The sequence below is a fragment of the Somniosus microcephalus genome, chromosome 30 (genome assembly GCF_052327205.1).
Source record: "Somniosus microcephalus isolate GS21.2 chromosome 30, FLI_Smic_1.0, whole genome shotgun sequence".
Lineage (NCBI taxonomy): Eukaryota > Metazoa > Chordata > Chondrichthyes > Squaliformes > Somniosidae > Somniosus > Somniosus microcephalus.
Genome location: NC_141016.1, coordinates 32,595,537 through 32,617,384, shown reverse-complemented (window position 1 = coordinate 32,617,384; position 21,848 = coordinate 32,595,537). Strand labels below are relative to the sequence as shown.

The following is a 21,848-nucleotide window of genomic DNA, read 5'->3' as shown; positions in this document are numbered from 1 at the left end:
GCAGACAAATGAGATAAGCCTCGATAGACAACTGCTGAGATCCTTCATTGGACACCCGCTCTCTAAAAGGTGACCCGATTTGTGAATCGAACTTCAATTGGCAATCACTGTATAAACAAAGGAAAATTATCCAAGTATTGAGTGAACTGATATGTTTAAAATTGTCTTTTAGAACATAATGGAACCGATGCAGAATGAACTAAAGAGAGCAAGAGACAGGAGCTGAATCACTGCACTGAACCGTCACTCACAATCTAACAAGAACTAATCAAAAAAGGACACGAGCCGAATCACTGCACGGAATTGTCCCTCACAATTTAATAATAAGAACTAAATACCCATAGAGCAGGCACCCGCTATTCGAAGCACCAAAATAACATAAGAAATAGGAGCTGGAGAAGGCCATTTGGCTCTTCGAGCCTGCTCCGTCATTCAACAAGATCCTGGCTGATCTTCTTCATCAACTCCACCTTCCCGAACTACCCCATATCCCTTAATTCGCTTAGTTTCCCAAAAATATTGACCTCCATCTTGAACATACTCAACGTCTGAGCAGCCACAGCGCTCTGGGGTCGAGAATTCCAAAGATTCACAAACCTTTGAGTGAAGAATTTTCCCCTCATCTCAGTTCTAAATAGCCGACCACTTATTTTGAGACTGTGACCCCGCCAGGGGAATCATTTTATCAGATTTACACCTGTCAAGCCCCTGAAGAATTTTATATGTTTCAATTAGATCCCCTCTCATTCTGCTAAACTGTTGGGAATATAATCCTAGTCTACCCAATCTCTCCTCATAGGACGATCCCATCATCCAAGGAACCAGTTTAGTGAACCTTCGTTGCACTCCCTCGAAGGCAAGTATGTCTTTCCTTAGGTTAGGAGACCAGAACTGTTCACAGTACTCCAGGTGTGGCCACACTAATGCCCTGTATAATTGTAGTAAGAATTATTTACTGTTATACATTAAGCCCTTTGTAACAAAAGCTAACATACTATTTGCTTCCCTAATTGTTTGCTTTTCCTGCATGTTTAATTTCTGTCATTCATGTACAAGGACACCCAGGTCCCTCTGAATGCAAACATTTCCCAGTCTCTCACCATTCAAAAAATATTCAGCTTTTTTGTTTTTCCTACCAAAGTGGATAACTTCACACTTCCCCACATTGTATTCCATTTGCAAAGTTCTTACCCACTCAGTCAAACTGTTTATATCTCTCTGCAGCCTCTTCGCTTCCTCCTCACAGCTAACTTTCCCACTGATCATTTTATCATCAGCAAACTTGTATACGTTTTGCTCAGTCCCTTCATTTAAGTCATAAATATAGATTTTAAGCAGCTGAGGCCCAGGCACTGATCCTCGTGGTACCCTACTAGTTACAGCCTGCCAAACCGAAAAAGTCCCGTTTATTCCTACTCTCAGTTTTCTGTCCATTAACCAATCCTCAATCCATGCTAATATACTACCCCCTATCCCATGAGTCCTAATTTTGTTTAATAACCTCTTGTGTGGCACCTTATCGATAGCTTTTTGAAAATCGAATTGCACCTCATCCAGTGGTTCCCCCTTATCCATCCGACTAGTTACATCTTCAAGAACCTGTAACAGATTGGTCAAGCACGATTTTCCTTTCATAAGACAGTGTTGACTCAGCCTAATCATATTTCGATGTTCTAAGTGCCCTGTTACCACGTTCCTAATAACTGATACGAGCAAAACTAAACATTCTGTGCTTCAGATCACATTCAGACTGAAGGTCAACCCAACTGCTTGATAAAGGCCCCCTGTTGGAGTGGTTGCCCTCTCTGAAATGCAAATCAAATCATTTGAGTATCTCTGTAGAACATCGCCGTGAAATGCTCCATATTCCTCGGTTTCTTCTACCAATGAGACTGATTTGGGATTGTGGAGAATCCACCGGAATCTATAATAATGAGACACACAAATCCCAGTCCAAACACAACACTATCAATACCCGCACAACTGATTATCTGAGGTCCTTTTAAACGGCCCCTTTATATCCCGAGAGGAGAACAGAAACTTTAAGTAGATATTTCAGCTGGTTATCGCTGTCATTTTCTAACATGATATAAAGGCCACTGTACAATAGGTCTGAATGGTTCAGGCCAGTTTTTGTCTGTGTGTTTAACGGCTTGTTTAACATTCGGTTAAAGACCTTGCAGTCTGTGACTGACAGTAAATGCTGTAAACCACACGCTCTCTCAGTCAATACACTGATTGTAATCAGGATATAGAAAGAGTTTTAAAAGGGCAACACATTTCAAACTGTAAAATATACAGTGCTCAGACATAATGGAAGAACTCTCTTCGAGACTATTGAGTTGTCTACATTTAACATGATATTTATATCCAGGGTTAAAAGGATGTTAAAAACAGAAAATGCCGGAAGTACTCAGCAGGTCAGGCAGCAGCTGTGGAATGAAAAAGAGTTAATGTTTCAGGTCGACGCCCTCCGCCACTGTTCCTGGCACTAACAATCTCCTTTTCACCATGGACACCCAGTCCCTCGACACCTCCATCCCCCACCAGGATGGCCTAAGGATCCTCTGCTTCCTCCTTGAGCGGAGACCCAAGCATTCTCCATCCACCAGCCTTACATTACACAACTTCTCCTTTGACTCCACTCTCTTCCTGCAAATAAAGGGTGTTCCTATGGAAACCGTATAGGTGCTAGCTATGCCTGCCTTTTCGTGGGACACGTGGAACATTCTTTTTTCCGGTTCTAGTCAGGTCCCCTTCTTCACCTCTATTTCCGGTATATTGATGACAGTATTGGTGACACTTCCTGCTCTGCCCCAAACTGGAAAATACCATCATCTTTGCTTCCAATTTCCACCTCTTCCTGGCCTTCATATGCTTCATCTCCGATTCTTCCCTTCCCTTCCTCGACCTCTCTATCTCCATTTCTGGGGATAGGCTGTTGACCAATATCATCTATAAGCACAGTGAGTCCCACAGCTACCTTGATTTCAGTTCCTCCCATCCCGCTTCCTGTAGAAACTATATTCCACTCTTCCAGTTTCTCCATCTCTGTCGCATCGATTCTGAACTTGACACCTTCCATAGCATTGTTTCTGATATGTCTTCCTTTTTCCTCAACCGCAGATTCCCCTCCACAGTGGTTGTCAGGGCCCTGGACCGTGTCCATCCCATTAATTGCACTTCTGATCTCACCCCTTACCCTCCCTCCCAGAGCCATGATAGGGATCCCCTTGTCTTCACGTTCCACCCCACCGGCCTCCACATGCAACGGATCATCCTCTGCCATTTCCATCACTTCCAGTGTGATGCGACCACCAAACAGAACTACCCCTCTCCTCCCCTTTCATCATTCCAAAGGGAGTGTTCCCTCTGCGACACCCTGGTCCACTTTTCAATCAGCTACAACACCCCCTCCCTATCCCACGATACATTCCAATGCAAACGGAGGACATGAAATACCTGCCCTTTTAACTCCTCCATTCCCACCATCCAGGATCCCAAACACACTTTCCAGGTGAAACAGCGATTTATAGAATCAAACAATCGTACAGCACAGAAGGCGGCCATTTGGACCATAGTGTCTGTGTCCGCTCTTTTTAAGAGTTATCCAGTTAGTCTCATTGCCCCGCTCTTGCCCCATATCCCTACATTTATTTTTCCCTTCAAGTATGTATCACTATCCGGTTTGAAGGCTACTGTAGAATCTATATCCACCACCCTATCAGGAAGTGTATTTCAAATCCTAACCAGTCGTTGCTTAAAAAGTGTTGCCTCATGTCACCCCTGATTCTTTTGCCAACCAGCTTACCTCTGGTTATCGATAGTTCTGCCATTGGTAACCATTACTCTTCATTTACACTATCTAAACTCATCTTAGTCTTATCTGCTTGCAGTAGAACTAGCCACGCTTCTCCAATCTATCCACATAATTGTAATCTCTCAGCCCTGGAAGGCAGAGAGTTGGAATAAACAGGTTGTTTTCCGAGTGGCAGGCAGTGACTAGTGGGGTACGCAAGGATCGGTCCTAGGACCCGAGCTGTTCACAATATATATTAATGATCTAGACGAGGGAATTGGATGTAATATCTCCAAATGTGCAGACGACACAAAGCTGGGTGGGAGGGTAAGCTGCAAGGAGGATGTCGAGAAACCCCAGTACGATTTGGACAGATTGGGTGATTGGGCAGAAACATGGCAAATGCACTATAATGTGGATAAATGTGAGGTTATCCACTTTGGTGGCAAAAACAGGAAGGCAGATGATTATTTGAATGGCAATAGATTGGGAGAAGGGGAAGTGAAAAGAGACCTGGGTGTTCTTGTGCACCAGGCGCTGAAGGTAAGCATGCAGGTGCAGCAGGCAGTTAAGAAGGCAAATGGTATGTTGGCCTTCGTAGCAAGAGGGTTCGAGTACAGGAACAAGGATGTCTTGCTACAGTTGTACAGGGCCTTGGTGAGACCGCACCTTGAGTATTGTGTGCAGTTTTGGTCGACTTACCTGAGGAAGGAAGTTTTTGCCATGGAAGGAGTGCAGCGAAGATTCACCAGACTGATACCTGGGATGGCAGGAATGAGGTACGAGGAGCGATTGTGTCGATTGGGCTTATACTCACCGGAGTTTAGAAGATTGAGAGGGAATCTCATTGAAACCTATAAAATTCTGTCAGGCCTGGACATACTAGATGCAGGAAGGATGTTTATGATGGCCGGGGAGTCCAGAACCAGGGATCATAGTCTAAGGATAAGGGGTAAGCCATTTAGGACTGAAATGAGGAGGAATTTCTTCACCCAGAGAGTGGATAACCTGTGGAATTCTCTGCCACAGAGGGCGGTGGAGGCCAGTTCATTAAATATATTCAAAAAGGAGTTGGATATATTTCTTAAGGCTAAAGGGATCAAGGGGTATGGGGAGAAGGCAGGGACAGGGTACTGAATTTGGATGATCAGCCATGATCTCATTGAATGGCGGAGCAGGCTCGAAGGGCCGAATGGCCTACTCCTGCTCCTATCTTCTATGTTTCTATGTTTCTATTCGAGTGCCTCTCTCCTGTACCCTCTCTAAAGCCTTCACGTCCTTCCTAAATTGTGGTGCCTAGAATTTACTGCTCCTTCTTTGAATTTAGTATACTGTATTTTGGGCTGACTCTTCATTAGGGAGACCAAACGCTGATTGGGTGATTGTTTTGCGGAACACCTCCATTCAGTCCGCAAGCTTGATCCTGAGCTTCTAGTCACCTGTCATCTTAATTCTCCGTCCCAATTCAATTCTGACCTCACTGTCCTCGGACTCCTACACTGTTCCAGTGAAGCTCAATGGAAGTACGAGGAACAGCATCTGATCCTTCGATTCAGCACTTTAGAGCCTTCAGGACTCAACACTGAGTTCAACGTTTTCAGATCATAACCACTGCTCCCAGTTTTATGCACAGCAGTTGCTGGTAATTATTCTGCTTTTCTCATTGTCAGCTCATCTAGACCCATCTTTTTTTTCTATACTTGTTCCATTATGGCCCCCTTTTGCCTCGCACCATCATCCAATTTGTCATTTAATCACTCCTGCTTTCCATCCTTTTGGTCTTTCCTCCCCTCTCCCTTTCATTGTCTCTGTACTTACTTAAAAACTGTTACATGTATACCAGTTTCTAGCTCTGATGAAATGTCATCGATCTGAAACGTTAACTCTGTTTCTCTCTCCACAGATGATACCTGAGATTCGATGAGTGTGGTGCATTTGATGCAGTCTATATGGGTTTTAGCAAGGTCACGAAAGTAAAAGCCAATCCAAGGCAATGTGGCAATTTGGATCCAAACTTGGCTCAGAGGCAAGAAACAAAGCGTGATGGTCGAATGGGTGTTTTGTGACTCGAAGGCTGTTTCCAGTGGGGTTCTGCAGGGCTCAGTACAGGGCCCTTTGCTTTTTGTTGCATATATCAATCAATTGGACTTGAACGTAGGAAGTATGATTAAGAAGTTTGCAGATGATACAAAAAATGGCAGTCTGGTTGATAATGAATAAGACAGCTGCAGACTGCAGGAAGATATCAATGGACTGGTCAGGTGAGCAGAACAGTAGCAAATGGAATTCAATCCGGAGAAGTATGTGGTAATGCTTTTGGGGAGGGCTCACAAGGCAAGGGAATACACAATAAATGGTAGGACACTGAGAAGTGCAGAGGATCAGAGGGACTATAGAGTGCATGTCCTCAGATCCCTGAAGGTAGCAGGACTGGTGGATAATTGGTTAAGAAGGCATATGGGATTTTTGCCTTTATTCGCCGAGGCAAATAATATCAGAGCAGGGAGGTTATACTTGAATTGTACGAAACACTAGCTAGGCCGCAGCTACAATACTGTTACAACTCTGCTCACCACATTAGAGGAAGAATGTGATTGCACCAGTGTGGGTGCAGAAGAGATTTACGAGGATCTTGCCTGGGCTGTGGAATTTTGGTTGTGAAAAAAGATTGGATAGGCTGGGGTTGTTTTCTTTGGAACAAAGCAGGCTGAGGGAAGACCTAATTGAGTTGTTTATAATTATGCGGGGCCATGATAGAATGGATAGGAAGGACCTATATCCCTTAGTAGAGGGTTCGATAACCAGGGGGACATTGATTTAAAGTAATCGGTAGTAAGTTTAGAGGGGATTTGAGGAGATATGTTTTCACCCCGAGGGTGGTGGTGGTCTGGCACTCACTGCATCAATGGGTCATTTTTATTTGCTTATCGGCTCTGGGCATCGCTGGAAAGGCCAGCATTTATTGCAGATACCTAGTTGTCCTTGAGGAGGTGGTGGTGAGCCGCCTTCTTGAAACGCTGCAGTCCATGAGGTGAACGTACACCCACAGTGTTGTTAGGTAGAGAGTTCCAGGATTTTGACCCAGTAGCAATGAATGATCAACGATATGCTTCTAATTCAGGATGGTGTGTAACTTGGAGGGGAACTTGGAGGTGGTGGTGTTCCCATGCACCTGCTGTCCTTGTCCTTCTAGGTGGAAGAGGTTGCGGGTTTGGGAGGTGCTGATGAAGAAGCCTTGGAGAGTTGCTGCAGTGCATCTTGTAGATGGTACACACTGCAGCCACGGTATGCTGGTGGTGGAGACAGTGAGTACTTAAGGTGGTGGATGGGGTGTCAATTAAGTGGGCTGCTTTGTCCTGGATAGTGTCGAGCTTCTTGAGTTGGAGCTGCACTCACCCAGGCAAGTGGAGAGTATTCCATCACATTCCTTACTTGTGCCTTGTAGATAGTGGAAAGGCACTGGGGAGTCAGGAGGTGATCCACTCGCCGAAGAATACCTAGCCTTTGACCTGCTCTTGTTGCCATAGTATTTATGTGGTTGGCCCAGTTACGTTTCTGGTCAATGGTAATCACCAGGATGTTGGTGGTGGGGGATTCCGCGATGGTATTGCCATTGAATGTGCAGTGATCAGCAAACATCCCCATTTCTGGCCTTGTGTTGGAGCGAAGTTAATTGATGAAGCAGCTGAAGATGGTTTGGCCTAGGACACTGCCCTGAGGAACTCCTGCAGCAATATCCTGGGGCTGTGATGATTGACTTTCAATCACCACAACCATCTTTCTGTGTGCTAGGTATGACTCCAACCAGTGGAGCGTTATCCCCCTGATTCTCATTGACTACAGTTTTACTAGGGTTCCTTGATGCTACACTCGGTGAAATGCTGTCGTTATGTCAAGGGCAGTCACTCTCACCTCACCTCTGGAATGCAGCTCCTTTATCCATGTTTGGACCAAGGTTGTAATGAGGTCGGAACCAAGTGGTCTTGACGGAACTCAAACTGTGCATCAGTGAGTAGGTTATTGGTGAGTAGATGCCACTTGATAGCACTGTTGATGAAACCTTCCATCACTTTGCTGTAGATTGAGAGTAGACTGATGGGGCAGTATTTGGCCGGGTTTTATTTGTCCTGCTTTTTGTGGACATGTCATAACTGGGCAGTTTTCCACAATGTCGGATAGAAGCCAGTTTTGTAGCTGTACTGGAACAGCTTGGCAAGAGGTCCGGCTTGTTCTGGAGCAGAAGTCTTCAGCATGATTGACGGGATGTTGTCAGGGCCCATGGGTTGCAGAGGCAGAAACACTCATCACATTTAAAAAGCACTTGGATATGCAATTGAAGTGCCGTAACATGCATGGCTATGGACCAAGTGCTGGAAAGTGGATTAGGCTGGATAGCTGTTTGTCCACCACCACGGACAAGATGGGCCAAATGGCCTCCTTCTGTGCTGTAAATTTCTATGATTCTAAGATTCGATGACCTGCTGAATGTTTCCAGCATTTTCTGTTTTTATTTCAGATTACCAGAATCTGCAGTACTTTGCTTTTATATTAAAAGAATGATGTTAAGCGAATATATTAAAAGATTGAACAGTGTTCTTTTTGCGCTCTTGCCAGCGAGAAAGTCCCCTCTCCTTCCTAACCCCCAGCCCCCCTTGTAGCTGGAGTAGAATAATCCCCTTTGCCTTACAATGCCCGTTACATTTCAGGTGAGATTTCTGCCTGCTTCCTGTGTCCCTCTAACTATATAGTGTCTGTCCAGTATGTTTCTGGTGAAACTTCAACCTCACCCTCTGGGTATTAATCGGACGGGCGGATCGCACGCCCTGTCCAGAACCCGACTGCTTTTAATTCTACTGAAATAATGTAAATAATGAAATATTTAGTCAGACACACCAGCTTGCTATAGAATTTCACCCCTCAACAAAAACACACCCATTTCCCATCAATTATCGACTCACGAATTTAAATTAATCAGTAGTTTTTATTCAACGTCCGCAAAAAGATAGGACTTGCAATGAAATTCACTCCCGTTGATGCAGCTCTTGGTTATTAAAGGATATTCAGCTGCCAAGGGCCTAAGTTCTGGAATTCCCTCCGTAAACCAAATTATTATTATTTAATTATGGGATGTAGGCATCACTGGCAAGGCCAGCATTTATTGCCCATCCCTAATTGCCCTTCAGAAGGTGGTGGTGAGCAGAATTCTTGAACTGCTACAGTTCGTGTGGTGAAGGTACTCCCACAGTGCTATTAGGTAGGGAGTTCCAGGATTTTGACACAGTAACAATGAAGGATCAGCGATATACTTCTAAGTCAGAATGGTGTGTGACTTGGAGGGGAACTTGGAGGTGGTGGTGTTCCCATGCACCTGCTGCCCTTGTCCTTCTAGGTGGAAGAGGTTGTGGGTTTAGGAGGTGCTACTGAAGAAGCCTTGGTGAGTTGCTGCAGTGCATCTTGTAGCTGGTACATACTGCTGCCACGGTACACTGGTGGTGGAGCGAGTGAATGTTTAACGTGGTGGATGGGGTGTCAATCAAGCGGGCTGCTTTCTGTGGATTGTGTCGAGCATCTTGAGTGATTTTGGTGCTGCACTCATCCAGGCAAGTGGAGAGTATTGCATCACACTCTTTAATTGTGCCATGTAGATGGTGGAAAGGGTTTGGGGAGTCAGGAGGTGAGACACTCACCGCAGAATACCTAGCTGCTGACCAGCTCTTGTTGGCACAATATTGATGTGGCTGGTCCTGTTAAGTTTCTGGTCAATGGGGACCCCTAGGATGTTGATGGGGGATTCAGCAATCGTAGTGCCGTTGAAAGACAAGGGGCTGTGGTTAGACTCTCGCTTGATGGAGATAGTCATTGCCTGGCACTTGTGTAGCGTGAATGTTACCTGCCACTTATCAGCCCAAGCCTGAACGTCGTCCAGATCTTGTTGCATGCAGGCATGGACTGCTTCATTATCAGAGGAGTTGTGAATGGCTCTGAACACTGCAGTCATCAGCGAACATCCCCATTTCTGACCTTGTGTTGGGGGGAAAGTCATTGATGAAACAGCTGTAGATGGTTGTGCCCAGGTCAAATGCTGCATTGATGTCAAGGGCAGTCACTCTCACCTCACCTCTGGAATTCAGCTCCTTTGTTCATGTTTGGACCGAGGCTGTAATGATGTCTGGAGCTGAGTGGTCTTGGCGGAACACAAACTGGGCATCAGCGGGTAGGTATTTGGTGAGTAAGTGTCGCTTGTTATCACTGTCGATGACACCTTCCATCACTTTGCTGATGATTACGAGCAGACTGATGGGCTGTAATTGGCCAGATTGAATTTGTCCTGCTTTTATTGGACAGGGCATACCTGGGTAGTATTCCACGTTGTCGGATAGATGCCAGCCTTTTAGCTCTACTGGAACAGCTTGGCTACAGATGCGGCAAGTTCTGGAGCACAGTTCTTCAGCACGAGAGCTGGGAGGTGGTCGGGGACCAGAGCCTTTGCTGTATCTGTGAGGGTGCCAGTCAGTTTTTTCTGTAGCCTCTCGATGGCACCTTCACTTGTTTGGTTTTAGCCCTTTGTTAATTGTTCTTAGCCTCCTGTGTTAATTCTTAACGGCCTGTTAGCTGTTCATGGGTTTCACCTGGTTTTCTTGGTATATAAGTTCTGTGGTTGTTTCCTTCCTTGCTCAGTCCTAACCGGGTAACTGGGGACTAGCCTTCGCTCTGTGGCTCCTGGCTTTGATTAGCTGGTTGCCATGGTTCTCTCGAGCTCTGTATTTAAGATTATCTCGAGTTCTGTATTTAAGGTGTATCTCGAGCTTTGTATTTAAGATGTATTCTCGAGTTTTGTATTCAAGATGTATTCTCGAGCTCTGTATTTAAGATGTAATTAACTTTGTGTTCTTGTTGTTCTTAGTCTTGATAAGGTGCTGGGCTGGACTAGTGTGTTGCCATGTTGGCGCTTGTCTTGAGCTTTGTTTTGAGAAGCCTGTTACCCCTGCGGCAGCCCTTCGTGATAGCTTGTTTCGAGTCTCGTCTCGGCAAGCTGGTTGCGCTTGTGGTAAGCTTATCCCAGCTCATTATGGGCAAGTATGTTGCCTCATGGAAGCTGTCCTGAGTTCCTATTCTTGACTAGCCGTTTTGTAACTTGTCTCGAGTTCTATGTATGCTGTGGTGTTTCTGTCTCGAGTTCTTACGTATGCTGTTGTGTTTCTTGTATGAATCTAGTTATGTGTGAATCTAGTTAAGTAATGAATAAAGTACTGTTCCTTAAGATTGTATTCCTGCCTCTAGCCTGGTTTCTGCACTTGGGTCCAGAAACTACCTTGCCTGGAGAGCATGGCCCCGTATCTACATGGCCCCGTGGCTCCCCAACCCTGACAGTATCCAGTGCGCTCAGTCATTTCTTGATATTATGTGGAATTAATCGAATTGGCTGAATACTGGCTTCTGTGATGGTGTGGACCTCAGGAGGAGGCCGATATGAATCATCCACTCAGCATTTCTGGCTGAAGATTGTGGCAAACGCTTCAGACTTGTCTTTTGCCCTCACGTGCTGGGCTCCACCATCATTGAGGATGGGGATATTTACAGAACCTCCTCCTCCCTTTAGTTGTTTAATAGTACACCACTGGATGTGGCAGGACTGCCAAGCTTTGATCTGTTCCGTTGATTGTGGGATCAGTTAGCCCTTTCTATAGCTGCAGTATAATGTGGATAAATGTGAAGTTATCCACTTTGGTGGCAACAACAGGAAGACAGATTATTATCTGAACGGCAATAGATTGGGAAAAGGGGAAGTGCAAAGAGAACTGGGTGTCGTTGTGCACCAGTCGCTGAAAGTAAGCATGCAGGTGCAACAAACGGTTAAGAAGGTAAATTGTATGCTGGCCTTCATAGCGAGAGAATTCGAGTACAGGAGCAAGGATGTCTTGCTGCGGTTGTACAGGGCCTTGGTGAGACTACAACTTGAGCATTGTGTGCAGTTTTGGTCACCTTACCTGAAGAAGGATGTTCTGCCATGGAGGGAGTGCAGCGAAGATTCACCAGACTGATACCTGGGATGGCAGGAATGACGTGTGAAGAGAGATTGGGTCGATTAGGATTATATTCGCTAGAGTTTAGAAGAATGAGAGAGGAACTCATTGAAACTTATAAAATTCCAACAGCACTAGATAGATTAGATGCAGGAAGGATGTTCCCGATGGCGGGGGAGTCCAGAACCGGGGGTCACAGACTAAGGATAAGGGGTAAGCCATTTAGGAGTGAGATGAGGAGGAATTTCTTCACCCAGAGAGTGGTGAACCCGTGGAATTCTCTACCACAGAAGGCAGTTGAGGCCAATGCATTCAATATATTCAAGAAGGAGTTGGATATATTTCTTAAGGCTAATGGGATCAAGTGATATGGGGAAAAAAGCAGGGACAGGGTACTGAATTTGCATGATCAGCCATGATCTCATTAAATGGCAGAACAAGCTCGAGGGGCCGAATGGCCTACTCCTGCTCCTATCTTCTTTGTTTCTATTTTTCCACGTTTTAGCCTGCATGTAGTCCTGTGTTGCAGTTTCCCCAGGTGGGCACCCTTTTTTCGGTATGGCTGGTGCTGCTCCTGGCATGCTCTTCTACACTCCTAATTGAACCAGGGTTGGTCTCCTCGCTTGGTGGCAATGTTAACATGAGGAATATGCCAGGCCATGAGGTTACAGATTTTGGTGGAATACAATCCTGCTGCAGCTGAAGGCCCACCACACCACTCGGATGTCCAATTTTGAGTTGCTAGCTCTGTTCTTAATCTATCCCTTTTAACATGGTTGTAGTGCCACAGAACACGATGGAGGGTGTCCTCCGTATGAAGACTGGACTTCGTGTCCACAATGACTGCAGTTGTCACGTCTACCAATACTGTCATGGACAGATGCATCTGCGACAGAGAGATTGGTGAAGACAGGGTCAGGTGGGTTTTGCCCTCCTATTGGTTCTCTCACTACCTGTAGCAGGCCCTTAATGGCAATGATGTCCTTCAGGAGTCGGGCAGCTCGGTCAGTAGTGATGCTACCGAGCCACTCGTGGTGCTGGACATTGAAGTCCCCCACCCAGAGTCTGTTCTGTGCGCTTGTTGCTCTCAGTGCTTCTTCCAAGTGGTGTTCAACATGGAGAGGTAATGATGCACGATAACTCAGAACTTGCGGTCTGTCAAGTTTCTTCTGGACAGATCGTACCCAGCCGCTACAAATTCACTTTCGATGGCACAGATTTGGGCTATTTGCCACACTACTGCCCAGTGAATACCCACCAAACCATTTCGCCTGGCAACAGTAGGCATACGTCTTTCTTTTAGATATAAATGTTAAAAGAATGTTTTTAATGATTTAAACATTCACTTACTTTTAAAATTATTTCAGGTTATTATTGTCCCGGTTAAAAAATTTTACATTTACGATTCAAAAAATTTAATCTATTTTTAAATCTTTAATTAAAGGGTCATTTAATTAACTTTGAACCTGTGATTATTTATTTTTAATCACTGTTGTGAAATTGTATTCTTCTACTGATTGCTATTCTGCTTATGAGGATTCCGTCCGTAAATGGAACTACATTAACAGTCATGCGCCTCTCAGTCTCTTCAACACAACAGCAAATATAGACATTTCAGTACTCGCTTATTGTATGGAGAAATAGATGTAATGAACCAGCATTATATGTTCAGGGCTATGTATTATCTAAGAAAAACATTCATGAAATTATTTAACCTTAATTAAACAATGCAAATCGAACATATGTTTTACCAAAACAATATCTGAGTAGAACTGCCCATCGGCGAAACTCACATAAGAGTATTTAGATAAACATGACCCTATTTAAACAGGAATAAAAATAGCTCGATATACTAGTATAACTATTGGAGCCTGAAATTCCCGGAGCTGAGGGTACAACAGAGAATATGTGAGAAACAGTAAGCGGTGGGAGTGAGTGGCACTGGAGATTGACGCAGGGAGGAGAATGAAAACTTTGATCTAGAGCATGTAGTGACACTGTGCTTTTATCAGAGGGATGGAGAGACAGAGAGAGAGACAGACAGACAGAGATGGATAGATATAGAGAGACACAGGCAGAGAGCGCAATGCAGACAGAGACACAGACAGAGTGTTCGGTTCGAATCCGGCCTCGGGTGACTGTCTGTGTGGAGTTTGCACATTCTCCCCGTGTTTGTGTGGGTTTTCTCCGGGTGCTCCGGTTTCCTCCCACAGTCCAAAGATGTGCAGGTTAGGTTGATTGGCTATGATAAATTGACCCTTAGTGTTAGGGGGATTAAATACGTGGGGTTACGGGGATAGGGTGGGATATGTGTTGGTGTAGGGGTTAGAGGGATCGGGTGGGATATGTGTCGGTGCAGGCTTGATGGGCCGAAATGGCCTCTATCTGCACTGTGGGGTTTCTGTCTGTGTGTTGTCTGCAAATGGACTAAAAGAAAAAAGAAAAAAAAAGAAATGAGGGGAGTGAACGCAATGAACTACAGCATGAGGCGGCCCTGTACAAGAATCAATGGGATAGAGAGAACGTTAGCGAGAAAGAGACATAGAGAGAGAGAAATGTTAAAATGCAGAGAGAGAGCCAAAGAGAGCGAGAGAGACAGAGAGAGGGAGAGCCATAGAAACAGAGAGAGGAAATTGAAACCAATGAACTAGAGCACGTGAGAATCCTGTACCCTAATCAGAGCAATGGATTGATAGAGAGATGGATAGATAGATAGATAGATAGAGCGAGAGATAGAGAGAAAGATAGATAGATAGAGTGCCAGTGAAAAAAATACACCAGAGTGGTTGACAACCAGTACACCAATCAAAGGAAAGGAGAGAGAGAGAGACAGGACAATAGAAAGATGGAAACAGAGAATCTGGAGCAGGCAGGGTGATAAGGTGTTAAAGGTGCAGGAGGATTTAATAAGATCAGGACAGAGTGGCACAACTGGTAGAGGCCGATTTCAGGGAATGGTAAAAGAAGGAGGAAGACTGGGAAAGCCATTCCATGGGCTTTCTCTTCATGATCATTTAATGGCATACGGCAGACATACACCGACATTATAGAGTTTATGAGATAAATAAACTGTGCTGGGCAGAGCGAATGGGATGAGAGAGTGTGGCACGAAAGTGGCCGAATCATACCGGTGTGCTGCATGTTCGACTTCATTGTTCTGACCTCCTAGACATGCAGTAGAAGCAGTCCCTCTGCTCCATGTACAAGATCCACGACCAAGTTACGTTGCGGATTTCGGGCAAAAGGGGAACCCATTTCACGGAGGCAGGACTCAGGGTAAGAGCACTGGCAGACTGTGACATAGTAACAGTGGGGCAATCAATCCCAAGATGGGAAAACTTCTATTAAACCCCCGAACATGGGGCCGTGTATTTTCAATGTCTTTGTTGGTGTTGCGTGAGTCTGGTAAATGGTGCTGGATTTAATCTTCTAGAGCATCAAGAAGAATGACACCCTGCCAGGGACTCTGTGTCACAGCATCCACCGTGCTGAAGGCAGGTGTCCCGTCTTATGTCTAAATGGGAATCTCTGAGACTCTGGGGACAGTGCTGGAGGCATTACCTGTATGCTGAAGAACCCTCACAGCGCTCTGTACTGGAAAATGGCCCCGGTCCGCTGGATAAACTCCAGTGGAACACTTGGACACAAGAGGTCCCGAACCCTTGGTGCTGGCAAAATGCATCTACACTCTCTGCAGTCAGATCAATAGAGTCTGTCTGTCAGGGGGAGCGTTTTGAATCCCTATCTCGAACTGTGTTTACTTCTTTACTTCTTGGTTTACTGGAACTCTCAGTTGCCCCTCCGCCATTCTGCTCCATGTCTCTGACACTCCAGCACTGCAGTGTCCGGCTCCACATGAGTCTGATTGTGTCCTCTCAGTTTCTCCAAATTTCTGAGGAGCCGGAATTCTTATTTTATTCTCCCTCACTACGTTCCCTTTTTTTGTATGGAGATGTCGTAATTATCACATCCCATTTAGTATTAACTCGAAAGGGTCAATTGGGCTGGAGGCTCTTGTTCCGCTTTTCTTTATATTCGGGAGATTGAACAGTTGTGTGAAAGCGAGTTTCATTCACCCTGTGATTGTAAATCCCGTTGTTCTGTAGTGGGTATTTTACATTAGAGGCAGAAGGTATCAGATGTGATATCGGGAAACACAAATGGACCTGAGCGACAGTTTAGTCTGCGTCTCCTTTTTCACCAGACCCAGTCATATAGGCCACCAACTAAAGGGGAATTGTAATAAGAACATAAGAACATAAGAAATAGGAGCAGGAGTAGGCCAATCGGCCCCTCGAGCCTGCTCCGCCATTCAATAAGATCATGGCTGATCTGATCCTAACCGCCAATCTACTATCACAGAACCATCTCCTGAATCTAACAGAATTAGACACACGAAATAGGAGCAGGATCAGGCTACACGGCCCCTGGGCCCACTCCGCTACACACAGGGCCATGACCGATCCGAACCTAGACTCATGTCCAAATTCCTGCCTGCTCCCCATAACCCTTTATTCCCTTTACTTCTAGGAAACTGTCTATTTCTGTTTTAAGTTTATGTAATGATGTAGCTTCTACAGCTTTTTGGGGTAGCATATTCCATGGACCTACCACCCTCTGAGTGAAGTAGTTCATCCTCATCTCAGTTTTGAAGAAGCAGCCCCTTATTCTAAGGCTATGCCCCCTAGTTCTAGTTTCATCCATCATCGGGAACATCCTCCCCGCATCCACCCGATCCAACCCCTTCACGATCTTATATGTTTCAATAAGATCGCCTCTCATTCTTCTGAACTCCAATGAGTAGAGTCCCAATCTACTCAACCTCTCTTCATATGTCCATCCCCTCATCCCCGGGATTAACCGAGTGAACCTTCTTTGTACTGACTCGGGAGCAAGTATGTCTTTTCTTAAGTATGGACACCAAAACTGGATCGGCACTCTACCCCTGTATAGTGCAGGGAGAGGAACACTCGGGGACGCTCTTAAAGTGAATAAACCAAAGACTGAAACTTTGTTCAGAGTGAGATCATTATAGCTGCAGTACCGGGGGGAGCCACTGGGACCATTCTGGGGCCGATCACTGATATTAAACTCCAGCTTTAGTGCGTGTAAGGGATGAAGGGAATTCTACCGGGTGAATAACAATCACGGTATTTATGCGGAATGGAGAATGATTTCACATTAACTTGTTACATATAATTACCTCAATATGTTATAATTTAAAGCAACTGCTGTTCTAATGTGTGAGGTGACCTGTTACTGCTCCGGGCCTGTCCCAATGGGGCTATCAGTCCAGATCTAGCCCGGCTGGTGCCGACCACCAGCGGGAATGGTGCCCGGCCCGACTCGGGAATCTCCCGGCTCAGAGTGTTCATGGATCTCATATTCTCCTCTCTGTATCGGTGAAGTCAATTTAAAAAAAAGTGAGCACCGCTCCACCATGAACCGCTCTTGTGAACGAAATTAACTGGGATTGAATCCATCTGATTGTCGGTGTTTACTCACTCAATCCTATTCTGAATGCTTCCGTGCTGGGTAAAGTGCTGCAGCACATCAGAAAGTGAGCGGTTCATTATTCTTTATATGTAACTAGCTGGAGTGCCCGGCGGTGCCGAGGGTTTTTTGAGGGCATGTTTTTGTTGGAAAAGAGAGAGAGAAAGACTGGGGGGAGAAGAGAGAGGCTGGGGAGAGAAGAGAGAGATGGGGCGGGGGAAGAGAGAGAGAGAGACTGCTGGATTTAGTTTGGGATTAGCCTGGAGAGAGAGGGGGGAAGGAGCGCCTCAGGCCTGGCCAGATTGACCCCTGCAAAGGAAGGAAGGAAGGAATAAGGTGAGCTCTCCCTCCCTGTCCCAACCCCTCACGCTTTCCCTCCCTCACCCTCTCTCTCTCCCTCCCCATGTCTCTCCCTGCTTTACTCTCTCTCCCTCCCTCCCCTCTCCCTCCCTGCCCCTCTCCTCACCTCTCTCCCTCCCTCCCCTCTCCCTCCCTCCCTCCCTCCCTCCACCCCTCTCCCTCCCTCCCTCCACCTGTCTCTCCCTCCCTCCCTCCCCCTGTCTCTCCCTCCTTTCCAGTACCAGAACGGAGTCAGTCCAACATCGGGAGGCCGGGTGCCCATCGCTTCGAAGCAAGCCCATCATTCCTCATCATTAACGTGGTGGGCCTTTGGACCCGGTTGGCAGGGCGGCAGATGAATGCCTTTCACTGCGGTGGGGGGGAGAGAGAGACGCTGTCGCTCTCCTGCTCGCTTCCCTCTTCCACTGGGCTTTCGGGCTGTGCGGGGAAGGGAGATTGCGATGCCGCCGCTCACCTGCTCGCTTCCCCCTTCCCCCGGGCTTTCGGGCTGCATGGGGAAGATAGAGAGAGAGACTGGGGGGAGAGTGAGATGCCGCCGCTCATCTGCTCACTTCCCTCTTCCTCCGGCTTTCGGGCTGCGCGGGGAAGAGAGAGAAAGAGACTGGGGGAGAGTGAGATGCCGCTGGTTGCCGGGGTAACCCTCCTCCCTCCCCCCCCTCCTGAGTGGCTACAGGCTGTGAAAGAGGCCCGGGCCCGGTTGCCGGGATAACCCTCCTCCCCCACCCTCCCAAGCGGCTACAGCCTGTGAGAGAGGCCCGGGCCCGGTTGCAGGGGAAAACCTTCTTCCCCCAACCCCGCCCTCCTGAGGGGCTACAGGCTGTGAGAGAGGCCCAGGCCCGGGCCCAGTTGCCGTGGAAACCCTTCCCCACCTCAACTCGCTCCCAAAATCCCCTCCACACACACACAAAGTGTGAAAAATAAATCAAGAGTTAGGAATCAAGATGGCCACCACTCACCTCAGCTCAGAAGGATTAGGCCCGCCCACACATGCAATGAAACGCCCCCCATGATGCACCAATTGGTCAAGCATCAGCTTAATCCCCTGTACGATTGGTCAACCATCATGTCACTCAATGCTAATGAGTAGAATGTTGCCGTTTTTTGAAACTTTTTTGTATACTGTCTGAACAATTATTGTCTGACCAAAAAGTAAGTACGCCTATTAGACTCCCCTAATGATAAGCTTTCTTTTGATATAACATATGTGTAGGTACGCTCTATAACTTTTGATTGTATAGCCGGACAGACAGACAGACAGAGAGACAGAGAGACAAACCGCTTTATTTATATAGATAGAAAAAATGATAATATCAGTAATAAAGATCAGTAAATTTGGTCTGAAACCAAAATTATCTCCCATGCGATTTTACGTCCGTGTTTCCCTGATTGACTCCTATTTTCACTCACAAACCGGTTTTCAGTGTTGAATAACAGTCCGGGTGAAGTTAGCTCGGGGCCTTGCAGTCAGAAGCAAATGCAGGCACTGTGGGAGTCCCGGCTGCACAGTGGGGCACAAGGGAGTGTAGCTCTGGGGGACTATTGGAGATTTGATAGTCAGGGGAATAGACAGGCATTTCTTCAACCACAAAAATGAGTTCCCAATGGTGTAATGCCTCCCTGGTGCCCAGGTAAAGTATATCATTGAACGGTTGCAGGACATTGTGCAAGGGGAACGGGAACAGGAGAAGTTGTGGTTCATATTTGAAACAATGGCATTGGCAGGAAAAGGGCTGAGGTCAAACAGGCAGAGTTTCAGAAGCTGGAAAAAAGATTATAGAACAGGTCCTCAAAGTTGATCTGCTCTGAATGACTCCAAGTGCCACGTGCCAGTGAGCACAGAAACAGGAAGATAGCACAGGTGAATGCATGGCTGGAGAAGTGGTGTAGGAGGGAGGGCATCAAATTCCTGGGACATTGTGACATGTTGTGTGGTAGGGGAGAATTTTACAGGCAGGGCTGGTTACTCCTGAACAGAGCTGGGACCAATGTCCTCATAGGGAGTTTAATTAGTGCGCTGGGCGAGGGTTTGAACTCATTTGGCTGGGGAAAGGGCACCAGGACGCAGCAGCAGAGAGGAGAGACCAGGTGCATAGAAATATCAACAGAACAAACAATAACTTAGTGAGAGCAGTAAGTAAATGGAGGTAAAAAACATAGCCGACTAGCATGGTATTTGAATGCATATGTGTTAGTGCGAGGACTACTTCAAATAAAGTTGACGAGCTACAGGTGCAAGTTGCCACATGGGGTTATAATAAATTCAGTAGGATGGAAAGCTGGCTTAAACATGGCCAGGAACATGAACTAAACATTCATGGTTATAATGTAGTAAGGAGGGAGAGGGAAGGGGAAAAGAATGGAGGGCTGGCAGACTTGGTCAAGGATAATACTGCCGTTATAGAGAGGGACGATATACTATATGGTTCAACACTGAATAGATTAGCTTAGAGTTAAGGAACAGAAAATGAGCTATACAATTCTGAGGAATGAAACAGTAGTGAATCTAATTCTGGGTAATGAAGTAGAGCAAGTGCAGTGTGACTCAGAGTGAGAACAGCCGGGTAATAGTGATCATAATATAATTATGTGTAAGTTGTTATGAACATGGTGCAAGAAAAACTAAATGTGAAAATAATCAAATGGAAAAGAGCTAAAATTTCACTGATTTGTGAAGGGTTCCAGCACATCTGGACAAAAGGCCAGGAAAACAGTAAAGGTACAATGACCGGCCTTGATGGCGGAGATATTTTGGGTACAATACAAACATATCCCCATAAAGAGCAACATTCGGGCATCCAAAACTAGAGCTCCCTGGATGACAAAGGAAATAGAGATTAAAATAAAACAGAAAACAGAGATTTATGACAAAAGAAAGGTACAGAATACAATTGAAAACCAGGCAGAACACAAAGAGTGAAGAGGGCAATTGAAGAAGGATATAAGAGCAAAGAGAGAGTATGAGGAAAAGATTAGCTTGTAATCTAAATGGGAACCCGAAATCTGTTATAAACCTATAAAAAAGTGAAAGGATAGTTAAAGGAATTGTGAGGCCGATTAGGGGCAACAAAAGAAATATTATTGTGGAGGCAGAGGGCATGACTGAGCTGCTGAATGAATACTTTGCATCTATCTTCACAAAAGAAGAGGATGAAGTTATGTCGGAGTAGAGGAGTGGGGAGTAGCGATATTGGATAAGATAAAAAAAGAAAGGAGTTGCTAAATATGTTGGCACCACACAAAGTTAACAAGTCACCCGGTCCAGATGGGATGAATCCTAGGTTGCTAAGGGAAGCTAGGATAGAGATAGCAGACGCTCTGACCACAATCTTTCAATCTGCTTGGACATTGGAGTGGTGCCAGAGGGCTGGAGGATTGTAAATGCCAGACACCTGTTGAAAAAAGTGGAGAGGCATAAACCAGGAAACTACAGGCCAGTCAGTCTAACGTCAGTTAGACAACTAGAGACCACTGTCAGGCACAGCATTAATTCTCACTTGGAGAAGCATAAATTAATAATAGACAGCCATCACGTATTAGTTAAAGATAATTCGTTTCTGATTAACCTGATTTATTTATTTGATGAAGTAACAGAGATGGTTGATGAAGGTACTGCAGTACATGTTGTATCTATGGACTTTCAAAATCCATTTAATAAAGTGCCTCACAGAAGGTTCATTCCGAAAATAAATGCTCAAGATATTGAACGGACGGTGGTAACTTGCGCAGTACATTGGCTAAGGAATAGGAGGCAGAGAGGAGTGGTGAAGAGATGTTTTATCTGACTGGATAGAATTATGAAGCGAGCCCCCCCAGGGGTGAGTATTAGAACAATTGGTTTTCTTGCAATCTATAAATGACCTGGACTTGGTTATAGGGAATACAATTTTGAATATTGTGGGCGATATACATTTATGCAACGGATTAAATAGTGAGCATTGTTGTAGCAGAATTCAGCAAGACATAGACATATTGGTGAAATGGGCAGACGCATGGAATATGTAATTTAACGTGGCTAACTGTGAAATATTGCACTTTGAGTGGAATAATATGGAGAGACAGTATAATCTATTTTGAGGGGTGCCAGAACAGAGGAAACTGGGGAGCATATTGACAAATCTTTGAAGATGACTGGGTAAGTGAGAGGGTGGTTAAGAATGCGTATGGGACACTTG

The 21,848-nt window shown here is 45.7% G+C and overlaps 2 pseudogenes across 1 annotated transcript in view; one reads left to right on the top strand and one right to left on the bottom strand.

Annotated features, from left to right (window-relative positions):
- The window catches only part of LOC147098105 (uncharacterized), a 61,017-nt pseudogene extending 43,819 nt beyond the window's left edge, over nucleotides 1–17,198 (bottom strand).
- A 3,082-nt stretch (nucleotides 17,199–20,280) lies between these two features.
- LOC147098104 (scavenger receptor cysteine-rich domain-containing protein DMBT1-like) overlaps nucleotides 20,281–21,848 on the top strand; it is a 55,948-nt pseudogene continuing 54,380 nt past the window's right edge. Inside the window, exon 1 of the transcript XR_015074227.1 lies at nucleotides 20,281–20,392. The product of XR_015074227.1 is annotated as a scavenger receptor cysteine-rich domain-containing protein DMBT1-like (transcript). The remainder of the gene's footprint in view (nucleotides 20,393–21,848) is intronic.